Source organism: Electrophorus electricus, chromosome 26, assembly GCF_013358815.1.
Source record: "Electrophorus electricus isolate fEleEle1 chromosome 26, fEleEle1.pri, whole genome shotgun sequence".
NCBI classification, from domain to species: Eukaryota; Metazoa; Chordata; class Actinopteri; order Gymnotiformes; family Gymnotidae; genus Electrophorus; species Electrophorus electricus.
In genome coordinates this window covers 7754387-7762207 of record NC_049560.1, presented here as the reverse complement: position 1 = coordinate 7762207, position 7821 = coordinate 7754387, and positions in this window count along the sequence as shown.

Sequence of the window (7821 nt, the reverse complement as noted above, 5' to 3'; positions counted from 1 at the left end):
GGCAAAGATAGTGACTAGTAGGGAACAAAACATCGTCTCATGGTCTCATAATTGCATAACACCCATTTAGTTCAAAGTTTTTTGGGTTATTTTTAACCTATCAGATTCAGTTTACCAGCAACAATATCTGACTTACCTACTGTAAGAGTTGTATCGCCTGGAACTTCGAAGCCAGACTGCGCGGCTTGGGTGTTGAGGGATGCATGGCCAACCTCTATGGAGCATGTGTCTGTATGAGCCCATGCACTAAGGACTTGCAGGAGGAAATGAAACTGATAAGCCTGAGTTTAAAATTGATTTACAATGTTTGTTGCCATTAAAAAACTTTAACAGCGTTTATCAGTGGAACAGAACTAATTTTGAAATCTTTACAGGAATTTTAAAGCAGGTAAGAGAATGTTTAAAGCAGGTGAGGAAATAGGTTAGCAGTAGACTATGGGCTTCATGAAATTGTACCAGTGTACACAGCTGGTTGCCTGGATTTGAAAGTTCCCTTCTTGGGTCCTGACTAAGGTGGCTGCCGTAGTTTCAGCAGAGGGAAAAATGTTTTCATGCATACTAAGTAGGGTGGGATTTTTTTTTCCTGGCAGACCCTTTGTAATGCAATTGGTGAACATCATATAATCACCCTTACTTTGCATAGGGGCTTGAGGGAAAATGGTGTATCAAACAGAAAACTCTGGCCCATATAACAGTTAGGTCACGTCTCTCCTCCCTTCCTCTGGCTTTTCCCCCACTAGGGCTGTACAGCGTTGTATTGATTGCCGCATTTAGCCGAGTTCTTAGGATGCCTTTTAACATTGTTCTAACTCCCTACCCCGAGAGATACTTCATCCCGCTGAATACTATCGCCGTATTCATGCCACATCCTTCTGCATTTACAGTGGTATTGATTTTTTTGGGAAGACGCTCATAATGGAAGGAGCAGTTTCGAAAGAGGAGCTCATTTCCAATTTAACTGATTACTTCCAATGGAAGCAGACGTTTGCTTTGGCATGTTTACTAAGTGAAAGGAGGCCGCACTTTTTCATTTTGCAGGGCTGTAAAATGCCATTTGATGAAATTGTGGTGAAGTTTGAGAATGAGTAAATGCAGAAGATAATAAATTGTCTGTTGCTACGGCATGCCACCGAGGTATTGAAAACGAGAACAAGAAGACAGGCTCCGTTTTTGTTCCAGGACATAAGCATATGAGGAAGGTGTGCAAGTCACATCCTTGAGACAGCAGATACCGTTACTGTAAAACATCCAAAAAGCCAGAGCCACTGATATAGTTTCCAAAGCGACCAAAAAATGAGCACATTGGCAGCCTTTTTCCCAGCTGATCGGAAACATCTGTTTGAGAGCGCGACGTGTTTTGAGTGTTTCTCAGTTGAGCGTCTTTTAGCTCGGGCCGGCCTGTGTCCCCGGTAATTACACTACATCTGCTGTAATTACACTGCGTCTGCTGTAGCCAGGAGATTATCATCATCATCCTCACACTAAAGACAATCGTAGCTAACTGTGGGAGGGAAAAAAAATAAAAAATTTGGCTGCAGCATTAGATATTGTGGGAAACTGTTCTTGGACAGCATCCAAATGGGATGGTTTGGCAGTAGAATTACTATAAGCCTATGTTTCTATCTAATGTCTTTGAAGGGACCGTATACATTAAATAGACACCCTGCTGTTACAGGGTGATCTAAGTCAAACACATAAAAGACTCCAGGAGACTGAAGCAATATCATGCAAAATTCGTGAGAGACAAATATCGGTTGTGTCGAGCATAAGAAGAGAAATAAAGTGGGAGTGCACCGGCAAAAATGCAGACATCTGCTTTAAGTCGACAGGGCTGTCAGTTAGTCACTGAAGGAATCTGGAGGCAGAGCTGGAGCCCAGTGGGGAGAGGAGGCCCATACTGTATGAATGAGGGAAGAGAAGCCAGCGTTAAAGGAGGCATCTAGTGTTCCGTTAGAAGCGCTCTGAGACGTCAGGCCTGGGTCGAATTTCTCAAAACCTTGTCGCCATGATCATAAGGCTAACGAGGGCAGACAACGGCGGCACGGGAGCCAGCGCCACATTACATTACCCAGCTGCCCAGCGGTATGAAGGGCCGCTAGGCGAGTATGTGTTGCGTTAGGGAGAATGCAAAACAACGTAGCTTTGGACCGGGGAAACTTTGCCCCAGTTGCCAAAGAGCAGAGTCGCAGGATTGAGGCGTGGAGTGCATTTCCCTCCAGCGTGCACACCTCGAAATGTGAGATCCGGCTCTCGCTTCTTTTAACTAGGAATATTTGTGTTTGTGTAATTCCTCCTGGCTATTGCATGTAACCTCTCTTTAGCAACAGTGTTCTTGCTGGGTTTTCCCACACGACAAGGGCAAAGTCAAAATAATTCTATTTTTCCCACACCCACAATCCTATGCACTGTATTTTTAGGCAACTAATACGTTCATAAGGGTCTGCTTTTGTTTTTGTAACTTTCTCAACTCCACACACTCCCACCCCTATCTGCTGTAAAAAAAAAAATCCCACAAAAAAACAACAATGATCTCCTCCTGCTCTAACAACACTCGAAGGAAAGGGTTCACATCAAACTGTTCACATCAAACTGCAGATTCTGTAACTTTCCTTGCACAACGTGTTTTCTTTACATCTCCAGATTGGCTTCCGGGGGGCGGGAGAATGTCCTGGGACGTTGCAGTGCAACCCTGGGCCCTTGTTTCACAAGAGGCTGTCGGAGTCCTGAAGCGTAAGAGTTCTGCTCCCCTCCGTTTCTGCAGTCACAAGAAAATTTGGAGCAAGGAGGAAAGATGACACACAGTCAGGTGGCACAGGAGGACGAGTCCTGTCAAACCTCTGCCTGAGTGAAGCACTTTAGCATTTCTGCAACTCCCCCCATTCTCTCCTTCCACTTCACTAAACTGTCCAGAGGATCCACACACATAGGGGTCCAGAAGCTAAAATTGTATTCCACCATAATGCGTTCTACCAACCGAAACGGGACACTCGCTCACTAGAATCTATTGACCAAGAGGGCTTGTTTTCCCCCACAGACATCATCTTTTTTATTACATTTCGTCCCAAATGAGAGCATGGCTCGACGCCGTTGTGTACCGTCCCTGTCTCGCAATCCAATACGGCCGTGTGGTTGCATGAAGTGATTGCTGCCCAGGCTCCTGGGAGGGGTGTGTGGGGACATGGAAAGAGAATTGAAATCATTTTTCTTCATTTTTTTAAAATGCAAGGCAAAAAAAGAGAGCAGTTTCTTCACTTTCATATTCTTCTCTATTATCCACAGTGCCAATGAAATCTTATTATTCTCACACAGGATGGGCTTTTTTTAATACTAACAATTAATATTGGCAGCACAATTCATATCCATAAAATGACATGAGTTTATCCAAGGAGTACATCACATATGACATTATAGACATGAATTGTGTTGTCAATATGTGTGATCATACACACACACACACACACACACACACACACAAATATATATTTTTATACATACATACATAAGCACACACACTATACACAGCAGACGTAATTATTAGTACATATTAGTATGTTTTTTTTTAACAACATCACAATGTATATCTAACCCTAACATTCACAGGAATCTAACAGAAACATATTTCCAAAAGATCTCAACTGCCCAGTTGCTAGAGAGATTAACTCACCAAATCTCCAACAATTAGATGCCTCTTTCATTCTTCCTTCAAACTATGTGGAAAACACAGTAAAGTTTTGTTGTTATTGAACCACAAATGCAAAAGCCTATGGGGTTTACTAAACATCACTAGAACTCAAATTGGGACTGGAATTGAGTTTCATGGGTAAATGAAAAAAACCCAGCTTTTTGGTAACTAACACCAGGAGTGTTTTTTGTATTGTGGGGACTGCCACACTCTCTATCAACGCTATAAAACGAATCAAGGTGTGAGGTGTGAGCCAAGGTAAGTAAAAGTATGAAAAGGGTCTCATCACTACTGTGAAGTATGGTTGTGGACCTGTGTTGTAGTGGGAGTGCACATCTTCCAAAGTCCTTGGAAGCTTGTAAATTAAACGTTCCAATGGATTACATCAAATACCAGGAGATTTGAGGTCCGAATATGGCTTCTTCTGCCAGGAGCCTAAGATAACTCTTACCGCAAGACAATGATTCAGACCACGCTTCCAGATCCACGCGGTTGACACGGACCAGAGGATAAAACTTTTGCAATGGCCATCCCAGTTCCCTGACAAACTCCATGACGTGTAAGGTGTGTAGAAGAAGAGTCCCTAAGCAAGGATCAAGGATTCTGGAGCTCTGGAGAAATTTGACATGGAGGAATGGTCTCATTTCCCTTCCGCTCTTTATGTGTACAGGGAACGTGCAAAAAGGACTGCCTGAAATTGTGACACATGCGATATATTTTTAGAAGAATTTTAGAAAATTATTTTTAACTCCATGAAGAGATAAATTAATTTCATATTTTGATGGTAAGATAGAGTTTAGAGCCTTTTTTTACCCATCTTTACAATAGGTGTCTATAAAACCACAATAAGCCCAACGGGGGCGCAAGACTTCCACTGCTCTGTTGGCTAGGTGCCTATGATATGCACATTTTCCATGATATGTAAACACAGTTTTGGCATCTAGCAAGAGGAGGGAGTGATTGTCTCATTGTCAGTCTGGGTCCGTGTATGCTCAAATGTAGGGGTCAGCCCAAGTTCAGAGACAGTTCTCAAGTGGAAATAATAGTCTGCATGTATATGTGCTCCTGTTGGCATGAATAAATACCTGAAAACCATTGCGCTCACAATTGGCTAGATATCTTCCCCTAATCATAGCAATACTTTGCAGTCATTTTGTCAGTTTGTTTTGCTCATCCCAAAAATAACCTGAAAGGTTGCTCAATAGATATGAAAATGCCTACTCATCACTGCATCAATTGAGGGAAATTTCTCTTGTTGACGTTTTTAGTGACAAGGCAAATAATCAGGTGTTTTGTACCTATTCACCTACTAATCAGAGTATCAAAGTGAGTCTTAACATCCTGCATGCCTGGTGTAACCCAAACCATAGAACCCAGAACCACTGTGACATGGCCTTAATAACACAACGCGGTAAGCCATTACAGACTCACAAATGACTGCAGCCCCAGCTTTTTGGCTCTTCAACAGAAGGGAATCAGCAGGGCTTCCTTCCCTATAGCAGGCCTTGGCTGGTGAACGCTCTGAGCTGGTGCCTGCCGTGCCAGGGCTACGCTCTCAACTGGTTTGCTGTTTGCCTCCTAAGCATCGCCTCCAGTCTGCGCAGCCCATATATTTTGCATTATGCATAGTCTACATTGCATCAATAATTCAAAACGTACATCCAGATTTGCCCAGGCCTTTGGGACCGCAGCCGCTGTGCCTCACTTGACTGAACAGGCAGGGCACAGCCTTGATCAGACCTTTGTGGTGATTTTGTGTGCATGCGTGTATGTGGATGTGTGTTCTTTGTGCATGTTGAGAATGACACTAGAAGCAGCTTGGCAGTGGAATCTTTCTATACTATCGAATTCTGCACCCAGAAGAGTACTGCACAACTCTCCTGTACTCCTCTTAGAAAATAACGCAAGTCAAACTGGGATTAAAAAGAATTCTCTGCCACCACGATTATGATGAAGGAAATCCGTTTTTGCTTCTGTCATTGATTCTGCTGTTAGTTCTGTATTTTAATTGAAACATGAGGCTTGTTGGACCAGCAGCATGCAGATCTATTGCCAATTAGCCAAAGAAAGAAAATAAAAGAGGCAAAACAAAATATAAATAAGGTGCATTATAATGCTGCATCTGATGGGTCTCTGACAAACAGAAATCAGGCCATGTGCAAGAGTGCACAAGTCAGTGGTATTTTTGCAATGAAATAAACCAATTAAATATCACACAAGAGACAAGGTAAGAGAGAAAGCAGATGAGTGTGTGTGTATGTCTGTGTGTGTGTGTGTGTGTGTGTTTGCACCTCTTGGACTTTTTTTTTTTTTTTGACACGAATTACCAAGGAAGTCCTAAGCCCCTGACACCTGCACCGGCCCATGTTGGAGGGATTAGCGATGCAGGGAAGATGCGGGATGTACTGTTTGACCGCTGCTCTAGGGATGAGACCTGATTGTCAATGAGCACCAATCTGACCACCCCCTCCCTTACACACACACACACACACACACACACACAGACACACACACCCACACACACACACACACAGACAAACGTACACACCCGCACAGAGTGCCGCAGGCTCTCTCCTGAGCCCAGTGCTGTGTGTCAGAGCTTGTTAGAGCAATCCAAGCCAGGCGATGAGAGGAGGACAGGTCTAGAGAGCACAGCGAAGGGGGTCTCAATCACAGCCAACGCGATCCTCGCTGTGGAGCACCCCCACCCTCCGCACGTGCCCCACTGCTGCTTCCCAGGTTGCGGCAGACGCAGCCCCGGAGGTGACGTCTAATTGACAGGTTAATGGGGGAGGAAACGCACTGCAGGGTCAAATGCATCATTAGGACGACTGTCTGGCAATTGTGCACTGTGCCAAGACCTGGCAGTTGACACCTGGGTTAGAGTGTAGTTATTCTTAAAAAACGCATCGCCATCGGCACTCTGCTGACAGGTTTTATGCCATATCAGAGCACCTGGCCTCTCAGGGACATGCAAAAAAATAAAAAATCTGCACATACGTGCACGCATACACACACACACACACACACACACACACACACACACACACACACATACACACACACACACACACACACACGCATGTATACTAGTAATGATAAAACTTTCCTGAAAGCTTTGTCAGGTCTCACCATTCTCCAGAAGCATTGGATGAGCTTCAAAATGACATTCCCATTTTCAGTTTTGCATTTCCTTCAATTTGGAAGGTTTCATTAACTAAATTATTGATTATGTGTAGGGTTTATTTGATTTACATAATAAGGAGGCTGTGTTTTTTTTCCTATTTCTACCCAGCCGATTGATAAGGCCTGACTGCACCCCAAAACAATTGAAAGGAATCCCTTTAAGTGAGGCATTTCCATTAATGACTCTGGACATGAAAACGAGTTTCACCAGTCAGTCTCTACGTCTGCAGAATAATACATTCCTGGCTTATGGTAAAATAAGCGGAATACACTGTGTAAGTAATGGAGTATGAATAGCTTGTCAAAATATCAGCTGATTGGATCCTCACTCATTAAAGACCCGTGCCAAACATTTTTACCGTTTTGAGGGATATCAGAGTCATACCACAAAGTGAAGGCGGAAGCAAGATGACTTCATCACCTCCTTCAGGCTCTCCATGGTTGCTCAGGCCCATCCTCCGCTCACCCGGAGAAGGCAGCGCTTCTGGGGATCCAGTCGATGGCGCAGAGACGCAGTCCGATAGTGACACAAGCCACTACCTGGGTTCATCTGGGTCGATGTGCTGCAAGGGACCTTGTGTCTCCACGTGCTCTGGGACGCCATGGAGAGGCAGACAGGAGCAGGAGAAGGCCCTCCTATGTAACAGCTCTTAGTGGCTTCAATGTCCCACGGTGCTTAAATGCCTTAGCACTGAATCCTTCTAGATTTGGGGGGCGACACACACTTCGTTAATGAGTCCTAATGGGTAATGCTAATTGGAGCTCTCTGGAGCATTTTGTGGTGGTGTTATACAAGTAAACGATAACTAGTTTTGATGAGATATCCTGTTCTTGTGTGTACAGAAAGAATATGTTGCATTAAAATTTGTATCAATGAAAAGGAGAGTACAGTTCAGGACTACTGGAAGACACAGCTAAAAAGAAACACTGTGCATACATACCCTGAAGAATGA